At 39.5% G+C, this 19,668-nt stretch overlaps 1 protein-coding gene across 7 annotated transcripts in view; it reads right to left on the minus strand.

Moving 5' to 3' along the window:
• Nucleotides 1-19,668, minus strand: part of FAM168A (family with sequence similarity 168 member A) — a 190,241-nt gene that overhangs the window by 135,559 nt on the left and 35,014 nt on the right. The gene's annotated exons all lie outside the window — the stretch shown is intronic.

Raw genomic sequence — 19,668 nt, forward strand, 5'->3', positions numbered from 1 at the left:
ATGGCTTGATGAGCGGTGAGCAGGTTCGTGCCCAGGATCTGAACCGGCGAACCCTGGGCCGCTGACACGAAACGCACAAACTTAACTACTATGCCACTGGGCTGGCCCCATAGACTATACGAATATTAACAGGAGAATGCCCTGTCTGTCCTCACTCTAGCATCCAATGCAAGCTATGCACATGACAGGCTCACGATAAATGGCATTCAACAAGGTTTTAACTTTTAGGAAGCAGGCCTAGCTCCAATCCCTTCCAAGATAATCAGACTTAAGGCAACCTAGAGAAACACCTAATTTTCCCTATTTTACAGAGAATTTCTTTCATTCAAACAGTATTTATTGAGCAACCCTTTAGTGCCAGGCCCCTTCTAGGGCAATGCAGATACAGAGACAAACATGACACTACCGAGTTCATGGTACAATGAGGAAGACAAACAAATATTGAAACAGATTATTACAATATAGAAATTATTAATTTTTGCCTTATAGCTCCAAACCAATTCTTCAGTGCCCTGCTCTGCGATACTAGACTGGACTCTACAGACTACATTTCTCCCTTCCTAGCTGGTTCATGTCAGGTTCTGCCAATAGAGGGTGCTAGAAAGAGACTACGAGACTAAGGGAGAAAGAAGGGACTTTTTCCAGTATTTGGTTTTTCTACAAGGCAGCAAGTAGATCAGTGGTGCAGAGGTCGTGGTAGATTTCAATACCATGGCTCTCCAGGTTCTGAGGCAAGCGCCCTCCATCCAGTTTCTTCTTCACCACAGCAACATGGAGCACATTCCTAGGACTGCCATATACTCTCCTCAGAGGACTGAATCTCAGCCTTGTGGAGCTCTCTTTTCTTTTTTTCTTTCTTTCTTTTTTTCTTTTTTGGTGAGGAATCCATTGCCAATCCTCCTCTTTTTGCTTGAGGAAGATTGGCCTTGAGCTAACATCTGTGCCAATCTTCCTCTATTTTGTATGTGGGACACTGCCACAGCATGGCTTGATGAGTGATATGTAGGCCCACACCCAGGATCTGAACCTGCGAATCCAGCGCGCGAACTTAAACACTACACAACCAGGCCGGCCCCCGAAGGAGCTCTCTTTTCTTAAGCTTCTAAGTCCCTTCCTTGCTTGCTTTTCCCTCAGTCCTAGGGATGGTAGTCGTTTTCCAGAGTTACTACCTCTATTACACCTTAGAGTTCTCTTTTATGTCTTTTAGTAGTTAACCGCATTTTACCTAGTTAACAATTCTTTACATTAAATTTTACCTGTTCAAATTATTGGTGTAGCTTATATCTCTTCAACTGGTCCCTGACTGCTGCAAGTAGGATAAATGCTTTGATACTAGTCATGGAGTCTAATCTTCATATTTTACAGATAAGAAAACTGGAGTTTCAAAGATTGGAAGTGACCTGCCCAAGGTCACACAGTGGTAGAACTGGAACTCGAACTCCTGTATCCTGACTCAGCAGACATGTACCAAACACTTATTCTGTATCTGGGTTTTATGTTGGCTACTGAAAACACAAGAGATGAACTCCATACCAAATCCCTGCCCTCAGGGGGCCCACTATCTAGTCCGGGCGACAGACACTAAAAAGAGAGTTCTAGGGCAGGGTGACAAGTATCAAGACAAAAAGAAAAGGAATCACTAGCTCTGGGAGTATCAGAGAAGGCTTCCTATAGGGTCTCATTTCACCACACTTTACTCCCTAAACTGAAGGATTCCTGAGCTGAATAGAAGGTTAAACAGCCTCAAAATAAACCTATAACTAAGGCTTAAAAAATGCAAGTAACCAAACAATAAACTTCCACCCTGGACATAATCAGAAATAGCACTACTGGCAAATCCTTCTAGAATAGTAAGCAATACAGAAACAAATTATGATGAACACTTGTCAGTATTAACTTAGGAGGCAATTGCACTGGCTTACAAAGGGCAACAGGAGTTTGGAGAAGAGACGTATCAGGTATCAGCCTGGAAAGCTTTTTAGAGGAAAGTATAATTGTACTAAGCTCTGAAGAAAGGCTAGCAAGACTGGAGAGGAGATGGAGCCTGTCTCAGAGAACACTTGCATATGAGGAAGAATATACATATGGAGACCAGAAGCTGGCACAGCGTTAATAGGAAGAGGCCTTGAGGGCCCCACCCCAGAGACGAGGCCTAGTTTACGTTACTCTCTAGTTCTAGCTGAATTAAGTTTCCCACTGCTTCCCTCAGACAACAAACTCTTTCATATTTCTGAGATTTTTGCACATACTGTTCCCTCTGCCTACAATGCCCTTCATTTGCTTTCTGACTAAAGATCTGACCCATCCTGCAAGACAAAAATCAACCATCATTTTCACTGTTAACTTTTCTCTAATCACTCCTCCCACCCTTGATCTGGGCAGAATTGATCATTCTGTGTTCAGCATTCTTTGTATCTCTCTCAATTATAGTACCTTCTTACACCACAATGTAATTATTTGTTTGTGTGTCCCTTCCCAACCAGACCATGAGATTCCTAAGCAAGACATTCCCCACTGTCTATTATTGTTCCTAGTACACAGCAGGAGCTCAATAAAGGTATACAGAATTATTCTACTAATTGTCTAGACAAACTCAGCCTTTAAGCCTAAGAATCAATGGATCTTAGATCCCTAACATTCCCTGATTCATGATGAATCCTTCCTGGGGTCCAGAACATTAGGCTGTACTAGTAACTCAATAAGTATTTCTACTTGAGTTTAAGTATTTCTGTGTGCCAAACTGGCAATGCAATCGTGTATCTTTAGTGCTTCCACTAAAGGAATTAAAGTTTGTTGCAAGTCCAAACACAACAGTTCTTTATCCTCCCCGATTGGAAAAATAGACTCAGAATTCCAATCAGCTGAAAACTTCCCAGGGAAGAGGACTTGGATGTTTACTAAAAGTTCAAACCATCACTGTCTAACGTCCATGTGGCTGGCATATTTTCTCTTTTGGCAGCTCATTCAGATTTAGGGAGAAGTATCATGTACTGCAATCAAAGAGTAGGATCTGGAGTCAAAAGGAGAAAATAAGTCCCAGTTCTGCCACTCTTTATTTTGCCAGGTGACCTTGGACAAGTCATTTAATATCTCTGAGCTTGAATTTCCCCAGGTGGGAAATAGGAAAAATATTGCCTGGTCTATATTTATATAGCCTAGGCTATATAAATATTGCCTATCCACTGGGCTACCATAAAGACTATTCCTCATTGCATTAAACTCTAATTTTATGAATTTGACCCTCTCTGTAGAAGGCCACATACAAAGGGACAGAACAGAAACGAGACAGAGCACTAGGGTTTGAGTCAGACAACGTGAGATTAGGCCCAGCTCTATCACTCAATTATGTGATATGAACAAGTCATTTAACCTCTCTGAACCTCAAACTGCCCTATCTATAAAACGGAAATAATCCTACCTGCCCTACTACCTTGTAGAATTACTATGAAGCTTAAAATAAAAAGGAGATGACATGGATGAAAGCAATTTACTTGACAAGCCATGAAGTTTTATTATAATACCTCACTTGTATGGAATTCAGCAATCCGATAACCTTGTCTTTCTAACATAGAGAACTAGGAAGTAAGCAAAAAGGCCTCTTCAAAGCCAAAACAACTGTCTTTAATTCTTCACACTTTACTACCAGTAGAGTCCCTAGGGCCTCACTCTTCCTTTAAAAACACATTTAATAAACCCAGTAATTTGGGAGTACCACATACAGTAGGTGAGAAATGACAAAGTAAGAAAGGAGAACAATACTGTCTGTTGCGTTTCACAAACAGCAAGGAGAAAATGAGAAAATAATTCCAAAACCACCACAAGAATGTAAAAAGCATAGTACTCACCAAAGAAGTGGCCCTTGGCTTTTGTTTTTGTTTTAAAGTATAGCATCAGCGTAGTTAGTGTAGAATGCAATAGCTCCCATGAGCATCAATGCAACACAAAAAGACAGAATAACTGATGTTCAGGATAATGAACTTGAATCTCGAGAAAGAATAAATAATATTCGATCTATTCTGAAGAGCGGAGTATAGATTTTAGATCCTACTTTTGGATTTTTTATAAGGCACAAAACCATAAAAACAAAGAGAAATGGAGAAAAACAATAGTCACAAAATGTTGAAGGCTAGAAAGCAGATTGATGAACGGTAACTGACTTATCAGATCCAAGAAAGATGAACACTAAGACATCAATGGAAAAAATCAAAAAGTAACTCAATTTAACCTGTAGAACCCCTACAACGTTCAGAAACTGGTAGCACCATGTTTGGGTTTTCTTTTCCCTCTGGAAAGGGTAAAACAGAGGGTCTCTAGACAAGGGAATAGCAGGCACAGTTGAAGGCAGGGTTACCATACTGAAGATAAGAGCGTAAGTAAACTGACTATTGAGGACCTTCCTGGAGCCTTCCTCTCCCACTCAGCTTCCAGACCTGTGGCCACCAGGCCTATAACCTCTAGGAAGGAGACTAGAGGATACTACCAGAGAATCTGACCAGCTCTAGCAGAAAGACCTAAAGATACTGACATTGTAGTTGCCCCACAAATAGCCCAGACAGATCACCACGGAGTGAGGTCAACAATCAGTAAGTGCCAACCAAGTATTTAAAATTTCCAATCAGCTATTTAGTATCCCATTTTAAAATATGAACAGATAACCAAGGATCACCAGACATCTGGAGAAAGCTCCAAAATGAAAAACAGATTTCAGATCCTATTTACACCAGAAGAAATTTGAGGATCCAAATGAAAAGTTATTTAAAGAAAGCATAATAATTATACTTGTCTTGGCCAAAGTTTGTCAATGATTTAAAAAAATCAGATCAGATGAACCTATGCCATCAACCTGATAATAAACAGCTCTTTCCAAACCTAATGGTTCATTTTACTGACAGCTATTCACTTCATCAGGGATAAGAGGTATAATAAAATATAATTTGCTAAGTCTGGCAAGGTGCTGTATTGTATCTGCATTTATTCTTCTAATTCTAAAGATAACTGTTGTGAATGGATCTACATACGTATGAATTGAGTAGCCCAATGAAGGCACTAAAATAAAGATGCCAATGGGTCATAAACAAAAGCATTAAGAGACATCATTGCGTTTACTAATCATTGATGCTACAAAATTCTAGAGGAACCTAGAAGAGAGAAGTCTTTCTTCCCATGGCACCTCACCTTCAGAAGTCAGAGAGAACTTCACAGAAAACATGAGACTTGAAAAGAGTCTTAAAGAAATAGCAGAAGTTTGTCAAGTAAAACAGAGGAATTAGAAAGAAAGAAGTACAGCATAGCAGAAAGACTATCATAGGTCAGAACATACAAGAGGGTGGAGGGGTTGAGAAGCTGCAAATAATGCAGTGTTGCTGGAGTTCAGGCAAGCGCAGTGGGAGATGAGGGTAGGCAGAGATCAGACCAAGGAAGACCCTGTATGTCACAGAAGGAATTTGGACTCTAACCTGAAGGCAACTGGGAGCCCTGAAAAGTTTTAAAGCAAATGAAGATGACCAGATTTGAATCCTGCAAAAGATCATTCTGATGATGATATAACAGATTTTAAGGGGTGGGAAGGGAAAGGGTGGTGGCTACAATCTTCCAAGCTACATACTAACTGTCCTAAAAGCCAGTTCTCATACTTACAAACCCCAGGTTCTGCTCTCAGCTTACTGTGAAGCAGATTATTCTATCTCTAAGAGATCAGTAGCTACCAGAGAGACACTAATGGTCCGCCTGAGGAAATCAGCATCACAAGGCCTCCACCACCAGGTCCTTTCTTTTTCCCTCCTAAGGTCTTCTTTAAAGGCACAAAGATTGTGTTACGTTACCTTGTCAGAGTATATCTCTCAGCCTGGTCTCAAGGAAGATGTGCATCTACTCCAAGCCCCCACCTCCCAATTCCCAATGACTGTGGCAAATTCCAGCCACTTCTCAGGGGTGTACTAAACACACACATAAACGTACACACATACAATATCACTTGTATACATGTCTGATTTCCTCATGTATACTCCGTAAGGAGATGGGAAGAAAGATAGAAGGGAATATTTAATGAGCACCAACTTAATGCTTGATTCTTTCCTATATATTCCCTCATTTAATCCTCACCAAAACGATGAGACATTTATATTCCCATTCTTAGAGATGAAGAAACTATGGTTCAAAGAAATTAAATGATATACCAAAGATCACACAGTCAGTATAAGGCAAAGCTGAGATTTGAAGCCACATGTCTATGGATTTACTACCTCACACTAGGTTTCCCTGTATCTTGTTGTATTCGTTACTGAATCTCCACTTAACTCAGTCTGTTGAATTGCATTATACCAAGACACTCACTGAACAGATCAACAACCCGGAAAAACAACCAAACAGAAAAACAAAGTGCAAATGGAAAACTTGGACAATAGATGCAAGTACAAAAAATGAAGAAGAAAAAGAAGCAGCAGAAGCATCAATCCCAACAAGCTCTTTGGAGCCCTAGCTGATACTGGCAAGGATAGAAAGAGCCAAAACCCATGGTGACAGACTTCCATTCCAAAATTTTATCTCCTCCTCAGCCAGCACCAGCAGAGCCCCTGGTAAAATACTGCCTAGTCAGGCACACATTACAAATGAATTCCAATAAGCAGATGCAATCTCCCCCTGAGGCCTTCCCACTCTTATAAAACCACCAGGAACTGGAGAAAGCTTTTGTTCTCCATCTGAACAACTACCTGCAAGCCCTTGGTGGTAAAAAGAAACTGGGTTTGAGAAGCAGATGGCTTGTCAAAAAGCCTAAAACCTAAGGTGAAAAAGAAGCAATTTACTAAAACCAAACATTCCAAAAGAGAAAACAAGCTTCTCTGAGGTGACAAAGAGTGCTGTCATAGTTGTGATTTGCCCTCCAGAGGGCAAAGCAAAGCACCTTGTAGGAGGGGCAGAAGCCAAGACTCATAGACTAGCTCTAGCTACATTGGTCCATAGATAACAAGAAAGGTTCATACTAACACTCTAGAGTTTTCTAAAAGTAAGCATCACTTGTTTGCAACAACTGTGTTCAGTTATGGAGGGATTTTGTCATGGAAAAAAAGTACTAATATACCAATTAGACCCTCAATATAATAAGGGAAGAGAGAAAGGAACTAAAAGGTTAAATAAAATAATATAAGTAAAGAGCCTAGAAATTGAGCTGGCACCATCTTAATTGGTGTTTGCTCAACTGAACTGAAGAGAAGAAATTAGCATTTGTTTAGTACCTTCTGATTATCAAAAATGACCAAAGTAGGGGGCTGGTCTGGTGGCGCAAGCGGTTAAGTGTGTGCCCTCTGCTGCGGTGGCCCGGAGTCTGCCGGTTTGGATCCCAGGTGCGCACCGACGCACTGCTTGTCAAGCCATGCCGTGGCGGCATCCCATATAAAGTGGAAGAAAATGGGCATGGATGTTAGCCCAGGGCCAGTCTTCCTCAGCAAAAAGAGAGGAGGACTGGCAGATGTTAGCTCAGGGCCGATCTTCCTCATACGCAAAAAAAAAAAAAAATGACCTAAGTAGCTTTCGTATAGTACTTTATCTCATTTAATCCTCAAAACAACTCAGAATAAGTATTAATTATCCTCATTTCATATAAAAGAAGAGAGGTTCAAAAAAATTAAGCCACTTGCTTGGTCATTCAGTTATTAAGGGGCAAAAAGTTGTGATTTGTTCACAATATCAGCAAGTTATAAACTGAGAAAAAAATAATAATAATGCCATCTCAAGTTTGGATAATGCTTTAAAGTTTTTCATTGCACAACAAAACATGTGGAGGTGAGCACTGGGCTGGGAACTGGAATACCCGAGTTCTAGTCTTAGCTGTGCCACACTGCTACACAGCTTAAACTATGTCCCTTCCCCTCTCTGGATTTTCATTTTCTCACCTAACTCAACAGTGGTACAATATTTAACTTAAAGATGAGTTAAATTATCTTGAAACTCCAGAAATATAGGATACACAATCAAGACTTGTTATTGGACAAGAAATTCTCCCTTATTTATTGCCCAGTGTTCACTCTGCTTGTCCTCTGGCTACACTCTCAGGACTAACAGCTTACCTCCACCTGTCCATCAGCCAATTCTAAGCCAGAAGCATCCTTTAGAGTGTAGCTCACCACCTGCACTGGATGCTTCATTAAGTGTAAAACTGATACTGTAGTTTGCCGGAAGCCTGGTGCACAAATATTACCTGGAGATGAATAAATCATTCCAGTTGTGTTGGGTTGCAATTGTAGGGGCAGCAGCTGTGGATCTGAAAACAGATGGTCTTATTAGGATGGAGGACCTGGCTCCTATCTGATTTTCCTAAGGCAAGCAGGTTTGGGTCAGCAGGAAGCCTGGCTGGAAGTGCATGAGTAGAGCTAGTATCCAATGATAAGGAAAGACGACAGAAATGCACATGCAGTTTCTTTCCATAATAAATGAATATATCAGAGGCTGCAATTACGAGAATCCCAAGCCCTTATTTTTATACCTATTCATCAACTTCTAAACCACTTTCTTTTCAGTCCAACACTTCCTTCCTTGATTTTAATACAAAGGTGAACTCAGGGAGAGTACCTAGCACAGCCAAGACACAACGAATTGAAAAAACAGAGAAAAACAAACTAAACTTATTGGATGACAGTGGAATGAGTGCTTAGGACACAGTCGATAATAGTAGATGTGCAGTAAACATATGTTTAATAAAGTAACGTACTAGGCACCATTCTAGGTGTTTTACAGACATTCTCTTGTTTAATTCTCAAGATAGCCTTTATTTCATTAACTCCATTTCATAGATAAGAAAATTAAAACTCAGAAAAGTCAGGTACTGGGACCAGAGTCACATGGCAAATTAAGTGATGGGAGTCAGAACTGACCCCCCAGGGCTAAATGACTCCAAAGCTCTATGCATTTTGTTTGTCACCTTCCTGTCCTCCAATGGCTTTCTTGCTGTTCCTCAAACACATGTAGCTCATTCCTACCTCTGGATCTTTCTGCTTGCTGTTTCTTCTATCACATCTTCTCCTGGCTTTCTACTTGAGATCATCCAGGGCTCTGCTCAAATGCCATCTCTTCAGAGAGGCTTCTCCTGATCATATCCCACCATATATCCTGTGCCCTCAACCTTGCTTTATTTTTTATTTTGGCACAAACATTGTATTATTTATTAGTTAATTTATTTGTCTGTTTACTGTCAGTCTCCCCCCATTAGAATGAAAGATCTATGAGGGCAAGGACTTTGTTTTGGTCACAACTGTATCCCCCCCAGCACTTAAAACAGTGAATAAGTGAATGAGTTCTGTGTGCTCAAAATAACAGAGCTTTAGAATATTAGTGTAAAAAGGTGGTTGTTACATAGTATAAAGAGCTTTGAGATCAGGTAGATCTGGGTTTAAGTCTCTGACTATGACTGTGTGACTTTAGACAAGTCTCAAAACTTCTTTAATCTTCTCATCTGTAAAATGGGTATAAAAATATAAGTCCCATAGACTTGTTCTGATAATTAAATGCTATAAACACATGAAAATGCTTTGTGCAAACCATAAAGAGTTATATAAATATGTTTCTTATGATGGTGAGAAAAAGTTTAGAGACAATCTAATCAAACCTTTCACTTTAGAGAATCCCAATGCCCAAAAAGGTAAAGTGAATTGTTCAGTGTCCCACGGTTGTTTAGAACCACACCATGATTAGACCTACCTATAGCACTTCCTCATAAAAGCTATGAATTAATAAACCAACGACTAAGAGATCATAAGAACACAAATTTATAACCACAGATTAAGAGAGCGATTACCAAAACTGTATATCATAAAATCCAATATCCCTGCATTTAATTACTTGGTCAGCAGTGCTCTGCTGTACAAAAAGAGGGGGCTAGGTCTGATTTCCAAGGTCACTGATGTGAGGAAAAAAGAGAGAGAGAGAGAGAAAAAGAGTACATAGCATTCCCCAGCAAACCAGTATAGAACCATAAGCACTTTGAACTAGTTTGCAACAGGCCTTAGCCATTTTTGAAACAAGACACCTTCTCAATAACACTACTGAAAAGCAATTATTAAAAAGCTAGCTGTGACGAGGAAGTCTTTTTGGGTGATGGAACTGTCCTGTATCTTGACTGTGGCGGTGTTACACAAATCTATGCATGTGTTAAAATTCATAGAATTTTATGACACATAAAAGGGCAATTTTATTGTTGTTAATTTAAAAGAAAATTTAAGAAAAACTGCATATTAAAAAATAAGCTTTCAGGGGCTGGCCCAGTGGCATAGTGGTTAAGGTCAAGCACTCTGCTTCAGCGGCTCTGGGTTTGCAGGTGCGGATCCCAGCTGCAGACCTACACACCACTTTTCAAGCCATGCTGTGGCAGCGTCCCATATAAAGTAGAGGTAGATGGGCACAGATGTTAGCCCAGGGCCAGTCTTCCTCAGCAAAATGAGGAGGATTGGCAACAGATGTTAGTTCAGGGATAATCTTCCTCACCAAAAATAAATAAATAAATAAGCTTTCGTACATCAAAAGACATTATCAACATAGTAAAAAGGCAACCCACAGAATGGGAGAAAATATTTGCAAGTCATATATTGATAAGAGATTAATATCCAGAATATACAGAGAACTCCTAACACTCAACAGCAACAAAAAAATCTGATACAAAAATGAGCAAAGAAGTTGAATAGACATTTCCCCAAAGAAGATATACAAATGGCCAATAAACACATGAAAAGATGCTGAACATCACTAATCATCAGCTAAATGCAAATCAAAACCACAACGAGATACCACCTCACATCCATTAGGATGGCTATTACCAGAAAAACTGAAAATAACAAGTGTTGGCAAGGATGTGGAGAAATTGGAATCCTTGTGCATGGTTGGTGGGAATATAAAATGGTACAGCCACTGTGGAAAACACGATCGCATTTCCTCAAAAAATTAAACAAAGAATTACCATAAGATCCAGCAATTCCACTTATGGGTATATACTCAAAAGAACTGAAAGCAGGATCTCGAAGAGATATTTATACACCTCTGTTCATAGAAGCATTATTCACAATAGCTACAACATATAAGCAACCCAAGTATCCATCAACAGAGGAACGGATAAGCAAAATGTGATGTATATATACAATGGAATATTTTCAGCCTTAAAAAGGAAGGAAATTCTGACATATGCTACAACATGGATGGACCTTGAGTAAAATACACCAGTCACAAAAAGACAAATACTGTATGATTCAACATATATGAGTTACTTAGAGTAGTCAAAATCATAGAGACAGAAAGTAGAATGGTGATTGCCAGGGTTTTGCGGGAGGGGCAATGAGGAGTTGTTGTTCAATGAGTATAGAGTTTCAGTCTTGCAAGATGAAAAGAGTTCTGGAGACAGATGGTGGGAAGGTTGCAAAAAAATATGAACGTACTTAACGTCAATAAACTGTACACTTGGGGCTGGCCCCGTGGCTTAGTGGTTAAGTGCGCGCGCTCCACTACTGGCGGCCTGGGTTCGGATCCTGGGCGCGCACCGACGCACCGCTTGTCCAGCCATGCTGTGGCGGCGTCCCACATACAGCAACTAGAAGGATGTGCAACTATGACATACAACCATCTACTGGGGCTTTGGGAAGAAAAAGGGGAAAAAAAAAGGAGGAGGATTGGCAATAGATGTTAGCTCAGGGCCGGTCTTTCTCAGCAAAAAAGAGGAAGATTGGCGTGGATGTTAGCTCAGGGCTGATCTTCCTCACAAAACAAACAAACAAAAAAACAATAAACTGTACTCTTAAAAACAATTAAGATGGTAAATTTTATATGTGTTTTTACCATGATTTATGTATTTATAAATAAATAAACAAGCTGGGCATACATGGTAATGTGACTTGAGGTAAAATGATAATAATAGCTAATGTTTATTGAGTGCTTACTATGAGGAAGCACATTATCTCACCCAACTCTGACCATAATCCTATAAGGTGGGGACTATTATTATCTCTCACAAATGAGAAGTCTGAGCCTAGTAAAGTCAAGCCACTTGCTCAAGATTACATAGCTAGTAACTGAGACTAAATTCAAACTCAGGCAGTCTGACTCCAAAGCCCAGGCCCTTAACCTCTATACTACAACACAAAATATTATATTAAATACTGCAGATAGAAGTTGACAAAGATAAATACTCAGGCCACTCCTGACAACCTAAGCTTTCAATGGAAGAGAACCACATTAGAAACAGACATACTGTACAACTGATATAGCAGATTAGAAATATTATGGAAACATCAAGATCGTTCTTGTAAAAAAAAATATACACATGTATATTTACATATGTAAATTTAGCTGGCCCCACAGTCTCTGCCTTTGGAACCATGCCCCAAGCCAGCCCACAAAAGAAAGAGCAAAATAATGACAGTTCTAGATCATCACAGGTGGGACACACACACACACACACACACATACACCTACTAAGACCCCAGCTTCCAGCATCCCAATTTCAACACTGCTCTCCAATACCGTCAGATTCAAGTGCAATCAGCCTCCTCTGCTGGCACTTTGAACTTCTGAGTAGTTTTCATATTTGCTCTGGGCAAAGGACTCTCCCTTTTAGCCCAGGGCTTTGCAGAACAAACACCATCCTCTATATCTCCAGCCCACAAATGGATGCTAGAACTTAATCCATGCCCAACACTAGGCAAATCTCCCTTGTTTCTACTTAAATTCTTTATTCCCTCATACCTCACAGTTTATGAGGTTTATTTATTATTATCTGAAAAGGAGAAACTTAAAAAAAAAAAAAAGGCAACACAATAAGCCAAACTAAAGTACCAACAGTGTGATCGGGAGCCTAAGGAGGAGGTTGAGTATGGAAAAGAGGGACATGGAACTAACTCTCTGCATAATCAGTCCCTACTATTCAAGGAAGGGCAGTGAAGACTCCTCAGCCCATGAATTCCTTTCTCTCCTGTAGCTTCTATCAAATAAACACAATATATTATACAATAAATATACTTGTTAGCTGTGTATATTAAACCCTAAGCCACATTTCTTAATTCTCCATATTTCTTTGTAAAATTTTCTTAGTCTTTCCAGGAATTTTAATCCTTTCCTTAAAAGGAATCCCTGATTAAACAAAGTAGCAAGAGGCTCACATTCAACCAAACTTAACTGAGCACCTACTAGGTTTCTGAATTAGATTTTTTCACAGGTTTCTCATTTAATCCTCAAAATGAATCCTTTGACTAGAGTATTGATTGCCACCCATTCTCTTTTTTTAACCACCAAGTAAAGTGAGAATCGTGTAGTTAAAATAACTTACTAAGATCTCAAAACTAAAAAGCAAAGGAAAAAAAGGTAGAAGAGCCAGGATTCAAACCCAGACCACCTATTCCACCTCTTTCAACCTCAATTTCCTCATCTGCAAAATGGAAATATTATCATCCATCTTCAAAGGCTGATGTAGGAATTACTACATGCAAAGCACTCAGATCAGTGCCTGCTCCTCAAAAAACATTAGTTCTTTTCCTTTCTTCCTTCATGCTTGCATTACCTGGTTTGTTGGCTTATTCCAATCCAACAGCAATTTTTAAAGTTGACTCTCTATTTTTCTTAGCTGTCTTATTAACTGGTTTTGTCTTGGTCTCACAAGGACGTTCATAACATGATGTGACTCTGGGGTATCTCGAGCACCTCTGGCTTATCTAGCAGTTGGAATGCTTGCAGTAGAGCTCTTCATGCTCAGAGACTTGCATAAGGACTACTTCCTCTCCTCTATTCTCCTTTAGACAAACAGACATATATGCAGGTGGAAAATTTTTAAAAGCCATAATTAACTTAATTAACGTAGAGTGACAGAAATAGAAAAAGCCACAGTGTTCTAGCCAGGCAGCAGGCTGCACGGGAAGCAAGAATTCTCTGGTTGGCAAAATGAGGGGAGAAATAGCATCCACTAAGGAGGAAAAGGAGTCACAGGCACGTTGCAGAAACTAGGAAACGTCTAAAACAGATGGTCGGTACCATCCACCAGCCCCTCCCCTCACTTCCCCATGAGGAGTTAGGTGCCCCTGAAACAAAAACTTACACCAGACAAAAGTCTGATTATGGGCTCTTTGAAGATTGAAACTATAGCTTACATCTAGATCCCCAGGCACAGAACTGGGTACAGACAGGCACTCATATTTGTTGAATATATAAATGAATTACATGAATAAAGTCAGATTGAAAGAGTTTCTCCATCTTTTCCACAGTGTACTAATACCACACAAGGAGGGTTCCTATCATCATCTATCATGCAATCCATAACTCCTCATAAATACACACACACACAAAAGCATAGTGTGTCTGCAGGCCATTTCCCTAAGAATTCTAGATAACCCACAACTGCTTCTGAAAAAAAGTTACAGCAAGTCCCAAATAAAACCTTCAGACAGGGGCTGGCCCCGTGGCGTAGCAGTTAAGTGCACACGCTCCACTGCTGGCGGCCCGGGGTTCGGATCCCGGGCATGCACCGACACACCGCTTGTCAGGCCATGCTGTGGCAGCGTCCCATATAAAGTGGAGGAAGATGGGCACGGATGTTAGCTCAGGGCCAGTCTTCCCTCAGCAACAAAAGAGGAGTATTGGCACAGATGTTAGCTCAGGGCTGATCTTCCTCGTGCACACACACACTAAATACATAAATAAATAAATATTTAAAAAGAAAACAAACCTTCAGACAGCTCCCCACTACCTTCAGAATGAAGTCTATACACTTAACTAGGATGTAAGGCCCTTTTGCAAATTGGCTCTTGCCTTTCTTTCCAAATACACCTTTTCAAGAACTCTGAGCACCTGCCAAACATGAAGCCACTGCCCCTTAAATATGCCCTGCAGTCCTGCTTCAGCACCTTTGTTGCCACAGTTCCCACATGAGTCACTACCGACAAAATTTGGTTTACCTAAGTTCCATCCACCTTCAAGGAACAACTCAGATCCCATCTATTTAACAAAATCTGTTATAAGTGTTCCAGACCACAGTGTTCATTTCCTTTCCTGACTTAAGGTAGTAATGTCCATAGCGCTCATCCTACATTCAACAATACCCTGCTGTTATTTTTATATAGAGGACACATACCCACATATAGATTAATACAGAGTATGGTATGCTCTTTCAACTAGTAAATCTCATAATAGCAAGAACATACTTATGCTACTCTATTGCCAGTAGCTATAAAACTAGTCTATATCTAATAAGTATTGCTTGTTCATGCAAAAATTGAACATTTTTTCCATTTTAAAGTGCAAGTGCCAACTACTATCAATAATTATCATTATTTAAAAAAGGAATTCTCAACTTACCAGCTTTCTCATCAGTTTTATTCCATAAATGCTCTAATAATAATAACCAGAAACATTTATAAACCCCTACATTTCTTTCTGAATCAAAGATAAGACTACAGCGTGTATAGTGAAGTTTTAGGAGTAACTATGTTTTATTATATCTTTTTTGTTTGTTTTGTTTTTGTTTATATATGCAACATACATGTTTTCCAGCTTTACTGAGATATAATTAACATATATTACATAAGTTTAAGGTGTATAACATGTTGATGTGATACACTTACACACTGCATTATGATTACCACCACAGCATTAGCTAACACTTCCATCACATAATAACTATATAATTACCATTTCTTTTTTGTGGTGAGAACATTTAAGATCTACTCTTAACAACTTTCTTTTTTTTTTTTTTTTTTTTTTTTTAAAGATTTTATTTATTTAATTTTTCCCCCCAAAGCCCCAGTAGATAGTTGTATGTCATAGCTGCACATCCTTCTAGTTGCTGTATGTGGGACTCAGCCTCAGGATGGACGGAGAAGTGGTGCCTCGATGCGCACCCGGGATCCGAACCCGGGCCACCAGCATTGCAGCGCGCGCACTTAACCACCAAGCCACAGGACCGGCCCACAACTTTCGAGTATATAATACAGAATTGTTAACTATATTCACAATGCTGTGTATTAGATCCTCAGAACATCTTCTAACTGGAAGTCTGTACCTTATTATATATTGATTCTTAGAAAACTGGTAACCTATGAATACTCTAAGACAGTGGTAACTCTTTAAGCTAGCATATGTGACAACCAGGTATACCTACTCATCTTTTAAGACTCATAAAAATCTTAGCCTTTTCTTGAATCCCTCTCCCTACTCCCTGAACAGCCTAATCTACTTCTTCCCTTGGGTTCCACTTCACCCCAGATATATCTGACCCAATTCTAGATAGAATCCTAGATATATTTCTATCATAGTACCTATTACATTTAATTGTACCTCCTTATTTACATGTCTGTCTCTCTACTCATTTGCCCCTCTAGACCTGTGCTTTCCAATACAGTAGCCACTAGCCACACGCAGCTACTTAAATTCAAATTTAGGTTAATTAAGTTAAATTAAATTTAAAATTCAGTTCCTCAGTCTCACTAGCCACATTTCAAGCACTCAAGAGCCACATGTGGCTGGTGACGGCCATACTGGATAACACAGACAACAGAACATTTCCATCATTGCAGAAAGTTCTATGGGACAGTGCTGTTTCTAGATTGTGTATCTTCTCTAAGCCACACACAGTCCAGCAGGTAGTCTGGCAGGAGCTATGCCTAACTCACTCTGGCATCCCAGCACCCAGCCCTTAGTAAATCCCCAGTAAATGATTCTTAGGAATGCCACTGGGTAACAGAGAGCTTGTTCTACTTTTCTCATTATCACATACCACCAGGGCCTCTATTTCATAAGCTCAATGTCCCTTATAAGCTAGAATCAGGGTAATAACTCACCATCATCCCAACTCAGGGAAGGAGGTAGGGATCACCAGAGCTAGAGGTAATCAGACAGTCTTTGTTCAGTCCCTCTCCATGAACCAAAGCTCCACTATTTAATGTGAGACTTAATAAAGAAGAGGGCTTATTTCCTGTTTCAGGTTTGGCATGTAATTAAATTGCAGGTGATTCCAAAAAGAATTTTTTTCAAATACTGGAACAGTCTCACAACTCGGCAGAAATAAAAACAGCAAGAACTTCAAAATTTATCACACTTTTTGTCCATGAATTAATATATCCTCAGTATGCTCTTTATATTAAAAAATAGTCATTTGGCACACATTTCCTGAGGACTTATTAAGGGCTGGGAACTAAAGAAAGAGAAACAAATTCTGGTGGCAGACAGACACTTAAATTAGAAAAATACAAAGTGGTAAGTGCTCTATGATAAGAGGAAGTACCAGGAACTATGAAGAGCACAAAGGAGAGGCTCAGAAACCAGTGGTGAAATGTGGTAGAGGGTGGGGGAACCACAAGGGAGGCTGCTCAGAAATGAGCCCAAGCTATGTTTTAAAGAGTAATTAAGAGGTTGGGAGAGGAAGAAAGGGTGGGAGGGTGTCAAAAATAGAGACAATGGCATTGATGAAGGTACAGGAATGTAACCTGGACAGTAAATGTCAAGTAGTTCAGTCTGGCTGAAACATGAGAAAGAAGATTTGAGGCTAATGAGGCAGACAGGCCAAATCACGAAAAATACTTTGCAAGCTAATCTAAGGGGTTTGAATTTTATCCTCAAAGCTATGGGAAACCTCTGAAGGTTTTAAAGCAGGAAAGAGGAGTGCAATCTGTATTTAACAAAGCTCACAGAGAAGCAGTATGGAGGATGATTTGGGGAAGGTGAGAAACAAGCAAGGAGACCAGTCAGGAAGTTGCTGTAAAAAGTGAAGAGACGGTATATTTTACCACACACACACACACACAGTGAAAAAAAAAGTGATGAGACAGGGCCCATCTAAAGCAAACAGTTTTAAACACAACCTATTTTAAATGGGTCTCTATTAGTCTATGCCTCTCAAAGCTATAACATCATGATTCAATTATATAGCCCAACTACAAAATCAACTGTTAAAGTCAATTACACAAACTCTAAAAAATTACACTGCACTCTTTTATTCAATAGCCATTCTGGACTTTGAACTAAAATTGCATATTTTTCTCTTTTCTACTGTACACAATTTTGGAAAAACATTTCAGCCGGCTGAGCACATCTGTGCAGTGCGCAACAAGTGTAAACAATTTAACAGGAGTTTAATGAAACATTTCCTATTCTTTATTGGAGAAAAAAAAATTAAAACTGAATAGCAACATCAGGTTGCAAATTGACATTTTTAAATTAGTTTCTTTTTTATATGAACATGCCAATTTTAAATCCCATCTGGTAGCATGGCGCAGCTGTCCTGAATGAATACACCATCTTCAGTTATTAGCACTTGGCTGAAGCATTCAGAACTGCCATGTGCCATCAACAGCAACAGCCCCAAGTACAGTCCTGGGAAGTACCTACACACTCATACTGGCATGAGAGGATTTCTTAGTCTGTCCCTGGAAAGGAGGCGACATATGGGGAAATGGAAGTAACAATCTCACAATTTTAAGAAAGTATCTTTCAGTTTTACCTCCTGTTCTCTTAAAAGGCAATGGACTCTGGTATCTTTGGTCCCATAGTTTCTTGGTACTCCTGCCGTGTACCAACAAAATCTTAAGAAACAACAGACTCTTAAGGCTTTAAAATTGGACTAAAGCTGGGTTCAATTCCAACTCCACCTCTTACAAACTGTATGAACTTAACACATTTCTTAATCTTCCTGAGACTCTATCTCCTCATGTGTAAAATGATAATACCTAACCTTGCAGAGTTGCGGTGAGGGTGAAAGAAAATGTACATAAAATATCTATAGAACATGTGGCTCATGTGGGCATTCAATAAATGGTAACTATTTTTACACCTCCTTTGTACCTCACTATGATTTGTATATAACAGTTAACTATGTGCCTACCTTAAAAGTTAACTGTGCGGATTAAATGAATTAATACAGGTAAAGGGCTTAGAACAGTGCCTGGCACAAAGTAGGCAATCATGAAGTGTTAGTTGCTGCAGTTGTTACTGTTACATACCAATATCATAGCATGTTTCAAACTGAATTGCAATTTCTTTATTTGCTGTCTTCCTCCCCATCTAATACTTAGCATACAACCCCAATAAATATCTGTTGACCAGTTGAATAAATAATGGATGAATGGTTGAATGAATGAAGATATAGCTCTGAGACAAGAGGAACACCTCTCTGAGTTTATCACATAATCTTCACACAGTAGCCATTTAATAAGAATCTATTGTTTTGTGAATTGATTAATCCTATCAAGCCTGTGTGGTAAGTAGGGGAAGTATTCTTATAGGCCTCTTTTACAGATAAGATGATAAACAGAGTCCCAGAGAGATGAAAGGTTAAAATGGCTCAGCTAGGGTAGAACTACAATCCCCTCTGGTCTCTCAGAAACTAGTTCTAGATTTTTTTCTACCAAGGTTTGCTTTCTCCATATTTTAAACAGTACCTATGGGATCAGTCAAGTTTTTCCAAATCTCTGTAGTTGCAAGAAAAGACCTCTGAGTCAGAAGATAACTACCAATGAACGATGGAAGGGTGAAAAAGAAACACTGCCAAATGAGGAGAAACTCAGTGTTTCTTCTTTGAGAGAGAAGGAGCAAAAAGACCTGATTTTACTTGGCCTGAACATGGAGAAAGCAACTAAGTCTGAAAGTAATGAAAGGATAAAGCCCTAACTATGAACAAATAAGGACAGAGGGCACTTAGAGGGTCAAATATGAAAG

This window comes from Ceratotherium simum, chromosome 7 (assembly GCF_057802395.1).
Source record: "Ceratotherium simum simum isolate JZ-2026a chromosome 7, ASM5780239v1, whole genome shotgun sequence".
Lineage (NCBI taxonomy): Eukaryota > Metazoa > Chordata > Mammalia > Perissodactyla > Rhinocerotidae > Ceratotherium > Ceratotherium simum.